This window comes from Mauremys mutica, chromosome 16, assembly GCF_020497125.1.
Source record: "Mauremys mutica isolate MM-2020 ecotype Southern chromosome 16, ASM2049712v1, whole genome shotgun sequence".
In the NCBI taxonomy this organism is placed as follows: domain Eukaryota; kingdom Metazoa; phylum Chordata; order Testudines; family Geoemydidae; genus Mauremys; species Mauremys mutica.
Window position 1 is genome coordinate 23,012,358 of NC_059087.1, and position 14,275 is coordinate 23,026,632.

General features: G+C 51.0%; 1 non-coding gene and 2 pseudogenes across 1 annotated transcript; 1 reads left to right on the forward strand and 2 right to left on the reverse strand.

The window, feature by feature from the left end:
* Positions 1-5,424: 5,424 nt before the first annotated feature.
* Positions 5,425-5,615, reverse strand: LOC123351309. Its single transcript, XR_006573997.1, has one exon. It is a non-coding gene; the product is annotated as a U2 spliceosomal RNA (small nuclear RNA).
* Positions 5,616-7,735: 2,120 nt separating this feature from the next.
* Positions 7,736-7,895, forward strand: LOC123351296 (annotated as a pseudogene).
* Positions 7,896-9,974: 2,079 nt separating this feature from the next.
* Positions 9,975-10,063, reverse strand: LOC123351297 (annotated as a pseudogene).
* Between the last annotated feature and the right edge of the window lie 4,212 nt (positions 10,064-14,275).

Consider the following 14,275-nt stretch of genomic DNA (forward strand, 5'->3'; position numbering starts at 1 on the left):
TCCGTCTGCAGAGCAGGCCTTCAGTTTCCTCTCTCTAGGGTTGGCTGTGGAGCTATGGCACCACCTGCTGGTTCTGATTTCAAAACTTGGTGGCAAAATAAGTAACTGCAAGGGGGGGGAGAAGCAACTCTCTCACTGAGTGCCTGACAGGGGTAAATCATCCCCACAGAAACAGTTTAATAGCAGAGTAATGAGGAGCACTTCACAGTGGTAAAGCCTGTCACAAACACTAGATAATGTACGCTCATCACAGAGCTCCTGTGAATGAGCTTAATCTTCACTCTGCAAGCAACACCCCCATTAAGTGGCCTATCCCAAGCCACATCCTAAAAACGAGACGTTAAGTATAATGATTTAGAATTTACAGTCTTTATTCAGGCCTAATGTGATGGTGTCAAGTTTGCAAATTAATTCCAGTTCTGCAGTTTCTCGTTGAAGTCTGTTTGTGAAGGTTTTTTGGTTGAAAAATGGCCACTTTTAAGTCTGTTTGAGTGTCTAGGAAGATTGAAGTGCTCTGCTACTGTTTTTGAATGTTACATTTCTTTATCTGATTTGTGTTCTTTTCTTCTTTTGTGTAGAGACTGTCCGGTTTGGCCAACGTACATGGCAGAGGGACATTGGAATCAAGTTTACACAAGTTAAGAAGGAAGGTACTAGTTATCTGGGGTCAGGCTTGAGTTACGAGAGATTACAAGTATCGGTTACAAGGTTCACAAGATACATAGAGTACATAACTGGCCTAGACCCAGATTAACTGACCTAGACTTGTTAAAGCGTCGGTGAATAAGTGATCTCGGGTATGCAACCCAAAGAATATATGTAGAGTCTAAGTCAGTATTGGTGTAACAAATTCAACAGATTCTATTTTTTCACCACAATAGTCTCCCCGAGGGGAGGGGCACCGTTCCTGGAGGTACTACAATACCAGGTCGATGCGTGGAGTGGATGGAGCAATCTCCTATTCCATCTCCCTGTTCCAAAAAAGAACGGCCGTACCGGGTCAGACCAAAGGTCCATCTAGCCCAGTATCCTGTCTACTGACAATGGCCAATGCAAGGTGCCCCAGAGGGAGTGAACCTAACAGGCAGTGATCAAGTGATCTCTCTCCTGCCATCCATCTCCATCCTCTGACAAACAGAGACTAGGGACACACCATTCCTTACCCATCCTGGCGAACAGTCATTTATGGACTTAACCTCCATTAATTTATCCAGTTCCCTTTTAAACGCTGTTATAGTCCCAGCCTTCACAACCTCCTCAGGTAAGGAGTTCCACAAGTTGACTGTGCGCTGCGTGAAGAAGAACTTCCTTGTATTTGTTTTAAACCTGCTGCCTATTAATTTCATTTTGTGGCCCCTAGATCTTGTATTTTGGGAATAAGTAAATAACTTGTCCTTATCTACTTTCTCCACATCACTCATGATTTTATATACCTCTATCATATCCCCCCTTAGTCTCTTCTTTTCCAAGCTGAAGAGTCCTAGCCTCTTTAATCTTTCCTCATATGGGACTCTCTCCAAACCCCTAATCATTTTAGTTGCCCTTTTCTGAACCTTTTCTAGTGCCAGTATATCTTTTTTGAGATGAGGAGACCACATCTGTACGCAGTATTTGAGATGTGGGCGTACCATTGATTTACATAAGGGCAATAAGATATTCTCAGTCTTATTCTCTATCCCCTTTTTAATGATTCCTAACATCCTGTTTGCTTTTTTGACTTCCTCTGCACACTGCGTGGACATCTTCAGAGAACTATCCACGATGACTCCAAGATCTTTTTCCTGACTCGTTGTAGCTAAATTAGCCCCCCATCATATTGTATGTATAGTTGGGGTTATTTATTCCAATGTGCATTACTTTACATTTATCCACATTAAATTTCATTTGCCATTTTGTTGCCCAATCACTTAGTTTTGTGAGATCTTTTTGAAGTTCTTCACAGTCTGCTTTGGTCTTAACTATCTTGAGCAGTTTAGTATCTTCTGCAAATTTTGCCACCTCACTGTTTACCCCTTTCTCCAGATCATTTATGAATAAGTTGAATAGGATTGGTCCGAGGACTGACCCTTGGGGGGGGAACACCACTAGTTACCCCTCTCCACTCTGAGAATTTACCATTAATTCCTACCCTTTGTTCCCTGTCTTTTAACCAGTTCTCAGTCCATGAAAGGACCTTCCCTTTTATCCCATGACAGCTTAATTTACGTAAGAGCCTTTGGTGAGGGACCTTGTCAAAGGCTTTCTGGAAATCTAAGTACACTATGTCCACTGGATCCCCCCTGTTCACACGTTTGTTGACCCCTTCAAAGAACTCTAATAGATTAATAAGACACGATTTCCCTTTACAGAAACCATGTTGACTATTGCTCAACAGTTTGTTTTTCTACGTGTCTGACAATTTTATTCTTAACTATTGTTTTAACTAAGTTGCCCAGTACCGACGTTAGACTTATCGGTCTGTAATTGCCGGGATCACTTCTAGAGCCCTTTTTAAATATTGGCATTACATTAGCTAACTTCCAGTCTTTGGGTACAGAAGCCGATTTAAAGGACAGGTTACAAATCTTAGTTAATAGTTCCACAACTTCACATCTGAATTCTTTCAGAACTCTTGGGTGAATGTCATCTGGTCCCGGTGACTTGTTTATGTTGAAGCAGCAAAGAATCCTGTGGCACCTTATAGACTAACAGACGTTTTGCAGCATGAGCTTTCGTGGGTGAATACCCACTTCTTCAGATGCAAGTGGTGGAAATTTCCAGGGGCAGGTTTATATATGCAAGCAAGAAGCAAGCTAGAGATAACGAGGTTAGTTCAATCAGGGAGGATGAGGCCCTGTTCTAGCAGTTGAGTGAAAACCAAGAGAGGCCGCCAAACAACTCTCCAACACCAAATTCTACAGGCCACTTCCCTCAGATCCCACTGAGGAATACACTAAGAAACTGAACCATCTACTCAGGACACTCCCTACACTAACACCGGAACAAATCAACATACCCTTAGAGCCCCGACCAGGGCTATTCTATCTCCTGCCCAAAATCCACAAACCTGGAAATCCTGGATGCCCCATCATCTCGGGCATTGGAACTCTCACTGAAGGACTGTCTGGATATGTGGACTCTCTACTCAGACCCTATGCCACCAGCACTCCCAGCTATCTCCGTGACACCACTGATTTCCTGAGGAAACTACAATGCATTGGTGACCTTCCAGAAAACACCATCCTGGCCACCATGGATGTAGAGGCTCTCTACACCAACATCCCACACGCTGATGGAATACAAGCTGTCAGGAACAGTATCCCTGATGATGCCACAGCACAACTGGTTGCTGAGCTCTGTGCCTTTATCCTCAGACACAACTATTTCAAATTTGATGACAATATATATCTCCAGATCAGTGGCACCACTATGGGCACCCGCATGGCCCCACAATATGCCAATATTTTTATGGCTGACCTGGAACAACGCTTCCTCAGCTCTCGTCCACTCACGCCCCTTCTCTACCTACGCTACATTGATGACATCTTCATCATCTGGACCCATGGGAAGGAGACTCTGGAAAAATTCCACCACGATTTCAACAGCTTCCACCCCACCATCAACCTCAGCCTGGACCAATCTACACGGGAGGTCCACTTCCTAGACACTACGGTGCAAATAATTGATGGTCACATTAACACCACCCTATACCGAAAACCTACCGACCGCTATGCCTACCTTCATGCCTCCAGCTTCCATCCCGGGCACACCACAAGATCCATTGTCTACAGCCAAGCACTGAGGTACAACCGCATCTGCTCTAACCCCACAGACAGAGACCAACACCTACAAAATCTCCACCAAGCATTCTCAAAACTACAGTACCCGCACGAGGAAATAAGGAGACAGATCAACAGAGCCAGACGTGTACCCAGAAGCCTCCTACTGCAAGACAAACCCAAGAAAGAAACCAACAGGACTCCACTGGCCATCACATACAGTCCCCAGCTAAAACCCCTCCAGCGCATCATCAGGGATCTACAACCCATCTTGGAGAATGATCCCACACTTTCACAGGCCTTGGGTGGCAGGCCAGTCCTCGCCCACAGACAACCTGCCAACCTGAAGCATATTCTCACCAGTAACTGCACCCTGCACCATAGTAACTCTAGCTCAGGAATCAATCCATGCAACAAACCTCAATGCCAACTCTGCCCACATATCTACACCAGCGACACCATCACAGGACCTAACCAGATCAGCCACACCATCACCGGTTCATTCACCTGCACGTCCACCAATGTAATATATGCTATCATATGCCAGCAATGCCCCTCTGCTATGTACATCGGCCAAACTGGACAGTCTCTAAGGAAAAGGATAAATGGACACAAATCAGATATTAGGAATGGCAATATACAAAAACCTGTAGGAGAACACTTCAACCTCCCTGGCCACACAATAGCAGATCTTAAGGTGGCCGTCCTGCAGCAAAAAAACTTCAGGACCAGACTTCAAAGAGAAACTGCTGAGCTCCAGTTCATCTGCAAATTTGACACCATCAGCTCAGGATTAAACAAAGGATGTTTATGTTGAGTTTATCAATTAATTCCAAAACCTTCTCTAGTGACACTTCAATCTGTGACAGTTCCTCAGATTTGTCACCTACAAAAGCCGGCTCAGGTTTGGGAATGTCCCTAACATCCTCAGCCGTGAAGACTGAAGCAAAGAATCCATTTAGCTTCTCCGCAGTGACTTTATCGTCTTTAAGCGCTCCTTTTGTATCTCGATCATCAAGGGGCCCCACTGGTTGTTTACCAGGCTTCCTGCTTCTGATGCACTTAAAAAACATTTTGTTATTACCTTTGGAGTTTTTGGCTAGCCCTTCTTCAAACTACTCTTTGGCTTTTCTTATTACACTCTTGCACTTAATTTGGCAGTGTTTATGCTCCTTTCTATTTGCCTCACTAGGATTTGACTTCCACTTTTTAAAGGAAGTCTTTTGATCTCTCACTGCTTCTTTTACATGGTGGTTAAGCCACGGTGGCTCTTTTTTAGTTCTTTTACTGTGTTTTTTAATTTGGAGTATACATTGAAGTTAGGCCTCTATTCTGGTGTCTTTAAAAAGCACCCATGCAGCTTGCAGGGATTTCACTTTAGTCACTGTACCTTTTAACTTTTGTTTGTTTAACTAACCCCCTCATTTTTGCATAGTTCCCGCTTTTGAAATTAAATGCCACAGTCATCCGCAGTCAGGACCAGGTTGTGCGCGTAAGCAGGGTGAAGCCATCTGTGCTGTTACAGATCCGCTCACAGCAATGTGGCCTTCAATGGGAGCAATCTGTCAGAGACAAGCGCTGCGCCACAATGCCATCACACCACTGATGCCTGGGGGAATCAGGCTTTTTACAGAATCTATTTTTTCACAGCAATAGTCTCCCCGAGGGGAGGTGCACCGTTCCTGGAGGTACTGCAATACCAGGTCGATGCGTGGAGTGGATGGAGCAAGCTCCTATTCCATCTCCCTGTTCCAAAAATCCATTTAATATATAGTCCTCAGATAGAGGACGTATCAGATATTAAACTGATAAGAACAGATACTACACTTGATCTTAGCCAAAAGGCCGAGAAGCGATAAAGATTGCTGCAAAACGAGGCAGCCCTACCTCTGCCGCAGCTTTCTACGTCACCGTGAGGAGCTCCCGGACAGGGACCAAATGCCGTCAATGAGACTTTGACAACTAGGAAACTCTTCAGTGACAATCGCTCCCCCTAAATGACTCCTAGGTAATAATTCAAAGCAGGAACTCAACACACCATTCTGCTCAAAAAAAACCCCCAAAAACCCGAGAATTCTTTCAGTCTGGTTACTTGGGTTCATCTCGCTGCTTTCCCTGGCTGCTGTTGCATTCTTCTAAATTACATAAACCCACCCACTTCCTGTGACGTACTCCGTCACTGTTAACTCTTGCAGCGAAACAGATGAAAGAAAATGTGTGCAAGCGCTATCCCGGGTGGCCAAACCGCATGCCGCTCTTTTACAGTTACACTGCGGCTCCTGGAGCTCCCCATTTCCCCCCCGCCGCCCCATTCTCCACCTACCAGACTGCGGGGGAGCTCAGGGCTTCTGCCCTGCGGCAGGGGAGTGGGGCTAGGGGCTTCTGCTGGAGGAGACTGGTGCCTGCCACTTTTGATGCACAGAATGCTTAGGGGAGATTGCCTAGAAAATGTTGCAAGAAAAGCTGACATTTTCTACAAACCTGCCGCCCCACATAGTGTGGCCTCTGTTTGAGAGACCATGTGCTGAGCCTAGCGGCCATCTAGGAAAGTTGAGAGCCACAGATAAGGGGCCCAGTGGAACCATGTGACCAAGCAGGGACAGCAAATAGCAAACCCTGGAAAAAATCAGGGGGACACATTGCCTCTGGCTTCTGCCCAGCGGGGAGGAGGGTTTCCAGGGGGGTCTCACCCCCTCCCCACACCGCTGAAGACCCGAGCCCAGGCAGGCACCTCCCATGGGACTGAAGCCCTGAGCCCCATAGGCACGTCCTGGCTCTCGAATGTCTGAAGATTGTTGTATGCGGCTCGGAGGGTCAGTAAGTTTGGCCACCCCTGCCAGGGCCAGGTTACGACCTTCTGAGGTCCTCAGATGTGTCAAGTGTAAGAGGCCCCATTATTCTCACAGGACATTGACTATATAAACAGGAAAGCTTTGTATCTTCATATACACAAAGGCGAAGTTGTAAAAATAGAATAATCTAACTAAAACTCGTCCTGCAATAGGCCTGTTTGCATTATAAAATAGTTTCAAAGTTAAGAAATCAGACAAAAATGTTAATTTATCTACAGCAACACAAGCAGTTAGTTACACAGACCAGAAAACCCGGAGGTATCCCCAGAAAACCCCACAAAGCGAGGAGCAACGTCGTCTCACCAGTTCTTCAGGAGGAGGACCACCCCTGGAGAACCTCTACCCAGGACCCAGAAACTGCCCTTCGCCCTGCTACCTCAGAGAAGGCTGCTACCAGAGGAGCCCCCCTTCCCCCGATGACCCAGGACCAGGATGCTGGTCGCTGCCCCGCTGCTCCAGAGAGGGATGCTCCTGAAGGAACGACCTCCTCGACCCGGGACACTGAAGCTACTGATCACCCTGCTGTCCAGAGGAAGGCTGCTCCAAGGGGAACGCACTCCACAGCCCAGGATCTCAATGCCGCATGTTGTCCTACCAGGCAAAGATGTCGTAGCCAGTGAGTCCGGCCCCGCCCCGGGAGCAACTTCACCTCCTCAAGCTTCTCTGCCAGCCCAAGAGGAACCGCCTGGCGAGTCTGCAGGCACAACAGAGGTCCGCCCCACAGAGGGTGAGGCAGGGGAAGTCGACTGCATCTACCTCCCGTACCCAGTCCCTACAGGCTGCCTCCTCTGCCCTTTCTGCTTTCCCTTCTGTGGAGTCCAGAACCTTGGGGCCCTCAGCAAACACATTCGGAAGGCCCACAACAAATTGATTGCCTTCTGGTGCAGCCACTGTGACCTACCCTTCCAGACTCAAGGGAAATGTAAGTATCATCCAACCACATGCAAGGGGACCCCTCACGACTGCGATGGTCAACCCTACCGACACCCTGCAGGTTCTAGCTCTGACCCCCACTGACGCTCCGACTTCCCCAGAGCCACAGCGCGTAAGGGAGGACCTACTGCCATCCTGACCCTAGGTGTACAGTACCTTCCCTCTTAACTTGTGTAAATTTGAATTTAAACATTAGCTTTAATAAGAATTTTAAATGCGTTATCAGTTTAATATCTGACACGTCCTCTATCTGAGGACTATATATTAACTGGATTTTTGGAACAGGAGCTTGCTCCAGCCACTCCACGCATTGACTTGGTATTGCAGTACCTCCAGGAACAGTGCACCTCCCCTTGGAGAGCATGGTGGTTACGAAAAATAGAGAAACCAATTTCTCTAACAAGGTTGATTTTTTGTATTTTTTTCTTTTAATCAGAGCCTTAAATGATTTATCTAGCTCCTCTGGTTTCTTAGGAGTGGGCTTTTTAAAGCCTCGCTCTCCCTGCATAGCCCCACGACCTGGTTAAAAGTTGATGGGTGCTAAAGAGATCAAAGTCTCCTTAAGAAGAGCTCAAGTTGCGGAGCAGGTCACTAGGCTCAGCATAGAGTCCCTCAAACAGACAGGGCCTGGGCTCTCACCCCCCCCCCCACCAGTGCCCTCCCCCACCTGTCCCCCCGGCCGCCCCAGCCCTGGGCTCCCCCACACCAGTGCTGACTCCGCCCGCTCCCCCGTCGCCTCCAGCCAGTCCGGCGCTGGTAGGGTTGGGGTAAGCAACGGAGACCCCCCTGGAAACCCTCGTCCCCGCTGGGCGGAAGCCAGAGGCAATGTGTCCCCCCGTCCCCCTGATTTTTTCCAGGGTTTGCTATTTGCTGGCCCTGCTTGGTCACATGGTGCCACTGGGCCCCTTCCCTGTGGCTCTCAACTTTCCTAGATGGCCTCTAGGCTCAGCACATGGTCCCTCAAACAAAGAGGCCACACTATGTGGGGCGGCAGGTTTGTAGAAATTTTGGTGGTGCCCAGAAGGCCCAGAGGCTGCCCAAGGCTCAGGGAGGGAGTTTGGGTGGGGGGAGGTGGGCTGGGGTGCAGGCCCTGGGCTGTGGCAGGGGATTGGAGTGCAGGAGGGGTGCAAGGTTGGGCTCTGGGAGGGAGTTTGGGTGGGGAGGGGGTCTGGGGTGCTGTAGGCTCTGGGCTGGGGGTGGGGTGCAGGAGGGGGTGAGGGATTCAGGCTCTGGGAGGGAGTTTGTGTGGGGGAGGTTCTGGGGTGCAGCAGGCTCTGGGATGGAGTTCAGGTGCTGGTGCAGGCTCTGGGGTGGGGCTGGGGATGAGGGGTTTGGGGTGCAGGAGTGGGCTCTGGGGCTACGGCAGGGAGAAAGGACTCCCCCAGCTCTCTCCCTGCTGCAGTACCTGGGCTCGGGGCGCTGGAGGTGCCTGTCCCCATCACAGCAGCTCTGGGGCTGAGGCTGCAGGATACGCGCCGGGCCCCCACAGGTCCAGGCTGTGGCCTGGGCGGCACCGTGGCCCAGGTTCCCTGAGTGCCTGTGTGGCCCTAAATAGGCTGCTCCGTGGCCATGCAGCTTCCAGGAAACTTAGCCCGTGGGTGCTGCGTGTGTCTGTGGTGTGCTTACTCCTTGACTGAAGTATATAGTGAGCTCTGTTTGTTTGAGGGACCCTGTGCTGAGCCTGCTATGCAAGGCTGAGCATGTGGATGAGGCTTTCATCCCCAAGCCCTTTAGGACCTGCCAGCCCCTAACCAGGGGTTGGGGGTAATCATGGAGAACAAGGCTTTAAAAAGCCCCCTCTTAAGCAACCAGAGGAGCTAGCAAACAGGAGAGTTTTGTGAGGGAGCTCTCCAGGTGAAGGAGGAGCGACTACCTGACTCTTGAGGTGAGTTTGTTGCCTGTAGCAAAGGTGCTGACTTTTGTTTTTGCGGGTGGGTGCTTTTGAAAAGATAGGGGTGTGTGTATGTTTGGAGAGGGAGAGTGAAGGGGGCACTCTGCCAGCTTTTGGGGGAGGTAATTGTCAGCATTTATACTGCACACTTCTTCCATGTTCAAGTTACTGAATGTGTCTATCATTGTTATTTTTGCTGTTTTAAGAATTAAATTGTGTAGAGACTGTCCGGTTTGGCCAACGTACATGGCAGAGGGACATTGGAATCAAGTTTACACAAGTTAAGAAGGAAGGTACTAGTTATCTGGGGTCAGGCTTGAGTTACGAGAGATTACAAGTATCGGTTACAAGGTTCACAAGATACATAGAGTACATAACCGGCCTAGACCCAGATTGGGGTGCGGGACTTGTTAAAGCGTCGGTGAATAAGTGATCTCGGGTATGCAGCCCAAAGAATATATGTAGAGTCCAAGTCAGTATTAGTGTAACAAATTCAACAGATTCTATTTTTTCACCACTATAGTCTCCCCGAGGGGAGGGGCACCGTTCCTGGAGGTACTACAATACCAGGTCGATGCGTGGAGTGGGTGGAGCAAGCTCCTATTCCATCTCCCTGTTCCAAAAAAGAACGGCCATACCGGGTCAGACCAAAGGTCCATCTAGCCCAGTATCCTGTCTACCGACAATGGCCAATGCAAAGTGCCCCAGAGGGAGTGAACCTAACAGGCAATGATCAAGTGATCTCTCTCCTGCCATCCATCTCCATCCTCTGACAAACAGAGACTAGGGACACACCATTCCTTACCCATCCTGGCAAATAGTCATTTATGGACTTAACCTCCATGAATTTATCCAGTTCCCTTTTAAACGCTGTTATAGTCCCAGCCTTCACAAAAGACGGTTACTCACCGTAGTAACTGTTGTTCTTCGAGATGTGTTGCTTCTATCCATTCCAGTTAGGTGTGCGCGCTGCGCGTGCACGGCTCTTCAGAAGATTTTTACCCTAGCAACTCCGGCGGGCCGGCTGGGCGCCCCCTGGAGTGGCGCCGCTATAGCGCAGGATATATACCCCAGCCGGCCCGTCCACTCCTCAGTTCCTTCTTGCCGGCTACTCCGACAGTGGGGAAGGAGGGCGGGTCTGGAATGGATAGGAGCAACACATCTCGAAGAACAACAGTTACTACGGTGAGTAACCGTCTTTTCTTCTTCGAGTGATTGCTCCTATGCATTCCAGTTAGGTGATTCCCAAGCCTTACGTAGGCGGTGGGGTCGGAGTTAGATGTTGCAGAACGCAACCGCTAGCCAAAGGCTGCATCAGCTCTGGACTCCTGGACCAATGAGGCAAAGGTGTGGACCGAGGACCAGGTAGGTGTACAACACATCCCCCGAAAGGGTATGCGAGCCAGGAAGGCAGCTGAGAAGCGTGAGCCCTGGCGGAATGTGCAGCAAGGTGGCTCTATGGAACATGGGCCAAACAGAGGAGGTGCGGATGCACAACGTCATTGAAGATGAAATCCTCTAGGAGGAGACAGGTATGCCCTTCGTCCGGTATGCCGGTACGATGAAGGTTTTGGGGGCGTTACGAGAGGGCTCTGTCCGCTAGATATAGATTGCGGACGCCCTACGGATGTCGAAGGAGGGCAACCGTTGCTCTCCTTGCAAAGAGAGTGGCTTCGGAAAGAGGACCGGAAGGAAGATATCCTGGTAGATATAAAAGGCCGACACCTCCTTAGGGAGGCAGGTAGGACGTGGTAATAACTGCCCTTGTCCTTGAGGAACACAGTATCCCTTGGGCCTATTGTGAGAGTCTGAAGCTCGGAGACTCGTCTGGCCGCAGGAAAGGCTACAGGAAAACTGTCTTGCAGGACAGGTATATCAATGAGCATGTTGACATTGGCTCGAATAGGGCAGTCATAAAACTGGTTAGAACCAGATTGAAGAGCCAGGTTTATGGCGGGGCCCCACTGGGGGGGGGGTGTATAAACGCTCCAAGCCCTGAGGAACCAGATGGAATGGAGCGGGACCTCGGCGGGAGAAACATTGCGCGTTTCGGAGCAGCAGGAGAAATGCTTCCACTCGGCCAGATACTTTAACCGAGTGGAAGATTTTCTACCACCCCGGAGAATCCTGTAGAACCGAGGCAGAACAACGTAACTCGGATCGGTTTAGCCACGCAGGAGTCCTGCTGTGAGGTGCAGGGATTACAAGACCGGGTGGTGAAGGTTGCCGTGATCCCGCGTCATGGGGTCTGTGCCAAGAGGGTTGCTACCGACAGGTGTAGCAACATGGTGTGCTAGTGCTGCCCAGGCTACACTGGAGCGATCACGATCAGGGGCGCTCTGTCCCTGCGGAGTTTTAGCAGGACCTTGTGAACCAGCGGGGACAGTGGAAAGCGTACGGCAGATGGCTGATCCACGGCCTCAGGAAAATCCTCCAAGACCGAGTCTGGGGAGAGGCCTTGGAACGAGGAGAATTTCTCTCTCTTTCCGTTCTCGCGAGAGCGAGGAGGGCTATGCGGGGAAAGACCCACTTCTGGAAAATGGAATAGATAAAGACGGGTGGAAAGTACCATTTGTGAGACAGGAAGGATCTGCTGAGACGATCCGCCAGCTGAATCGCCTGGTACACAAGGCAGACTGCTCTCAGCTCTCGGACATTGATGTGTAAGGCCAGCTCTTGCGCTGACCGAAGGCCGTGAGTGCGAAACTACGCCAGGTGCGAACCCAGCCGAGAGATGGGCTGTCTGTCGTGAGGGACCCCGAGGGGTGAATGAAACAGCATCCCTGGATACACCAGGGAGGACGCTGACTCCCGGTCGAGGGAGCCTAGGCTGCTCGGGGGGAACGAGACGACCACGAGTATGCCATCTCTGCCCGGGTGGCACACCCATGTGAGCCACGATTGAAGTGAACAGAGGCGAAGCCTGGCATGTTTGGTTGCAAACGTGCAGACAGCCATGTGACTCAGGAAACCTAGGCAAGTGCGAGCCCAAGTTGGCGGGAAGGTCCATAGACCTTGTACAATTGTTACCCTCGCCTGAAACCAAGGCTGAGGTAAGCAGGCTCTGACGAGTCTGGAGTCCAGGACGGCCCCAATGAATTCCCTTCCCTGTGTGGGAATCAGAGTGGATTTTACTATTGATCATCAGGCCTAGACACAGGAATAGGTTCACATCGATGCCCACATGACTGGTAACTTGGGCCCGGTGGTTCTTCGAATGAGCCACTCGTCTAGATACGGAGAACGTGTATCCAACGGTGGCGAAGAAAGGCGGCGACTACAGCCATACACTTTGAATACCCCTGGGCTGTATAGAGGCCAACCGGGAGGGCCGTATACTGGGAATAACGATGGTAGGCCCCAAACCGAGGGTACCTTCTGTGTGGAAGAGAAATGGCGACGTGAAAACACGCGCCCTTCATATCGAGGGCGGCGTACCAGTCTCCGGGATCCCAGGATGGGATGACGGTCGCACTGGGTACCATGCGGAACTCATCTGCATCGTGACTTGTTGAGTTCCCGCAGGCCTAGGATAGGTCTGAGACCTCCCTTCGCCTAGGGGATTAGGTTTCGCCCTTAGGTACCTCCTGTATAGCTCCGATGAAGAGGAGCGTCCGCACCTCTTGCCAGAGGAATCGCTCGTGAGAGGGGTCCTTAGGAGGGGCGAGGATGGGGAGGCTTTTGCCCCATTGGTGGTCAGAAGGACCCTAATTTCGGCTCCTTTGGGGTGCGGATTGATGGCCACGACCGTGTAAGCCACGCCCGCTGGCCAAGTCCTGACTTTGTCAAGGCGCAGGGTAAGAGCGGAGGTTGGGGACGGAAGCGTCGGCGCTGAATCACCGGTGTGTGCATGCCGAGAGAGAGAGAGCAAAGTGACCTTGCTGCCCTTTAGGTTCTGCAGCCTAGGGCCAGTGTTTTCAGAGAACAGGCCTGTGCCATTGAAGCGCAAGTCCTGTATAGTGTGCCGCAGCTGCGAGGGAAGGCTCGACAACTGGAGCCATGAAACGCGCCGCGTGGCAACACCCGAGGCCAGAGTCATGGCAGCAGAGTCAGCTGCGTCCAACGAGGCCTGGAGGGAAGCTCTCTCCAGCTCCGTCCTTTGCTGCAGGAGGGCATCGAACTCTTGACGGGAGTGCCGAAGAACCGACTCTGTAAATTTGCCCACCGCCACCCACAGTAGCGGATAAGCAGGGCTTGCTGGTTCGCTACACGAAGTTGCAGGGCCCCCTCCGGGTACATCTTACGGCCCAGTAAGACCACACGCCCAGCCTCTTTGGATTTAGGGGCTGGTCACATTTCGATTAGAGGAGGGCCGGAGGGGTATGTTCCTGCCCCCGCCTCATCTGGGGAGGAGGAAGAAGAAAGGCCAGGGACAAGCGGGTCCTGTGTGGGCTCGAGCTCCTGGACGACCTCCTGATCCGGTGGGATCTGGGAGCCCGGTGCCGAACCGGGGGTTGCTCTGTACCGGTCGGACGGGGACGACTAATTGTCACCTCTGGCACCCAGAGCTCCGAGGGAACGGACCGAGATGGGGTCACCGGTACGCCTCTGGCGTGGTAGTACACCCAAGGCGTCCAGAATGACCACTGATAGGGCTCCTGGAAGACTCTGGAGGGCACATCGGAAAACAGAGTGCTACGCATATGAAGTGTCCGCACGGGACGACACTGATGCGGGGCTGGATGGCCATGGAGGAGCTGAAAGCTCTTGGTAGAGTCTCCGTCTGTAACTGACGTCGCTCGATGCGGCACCGGGGATTGATACCGGTAGACAGACCAGTACCAAGAACGGGACCTGCCGCCGAAGCTGTGCCGGGCGGTCGACCGAGGGTGCGAGGCTCA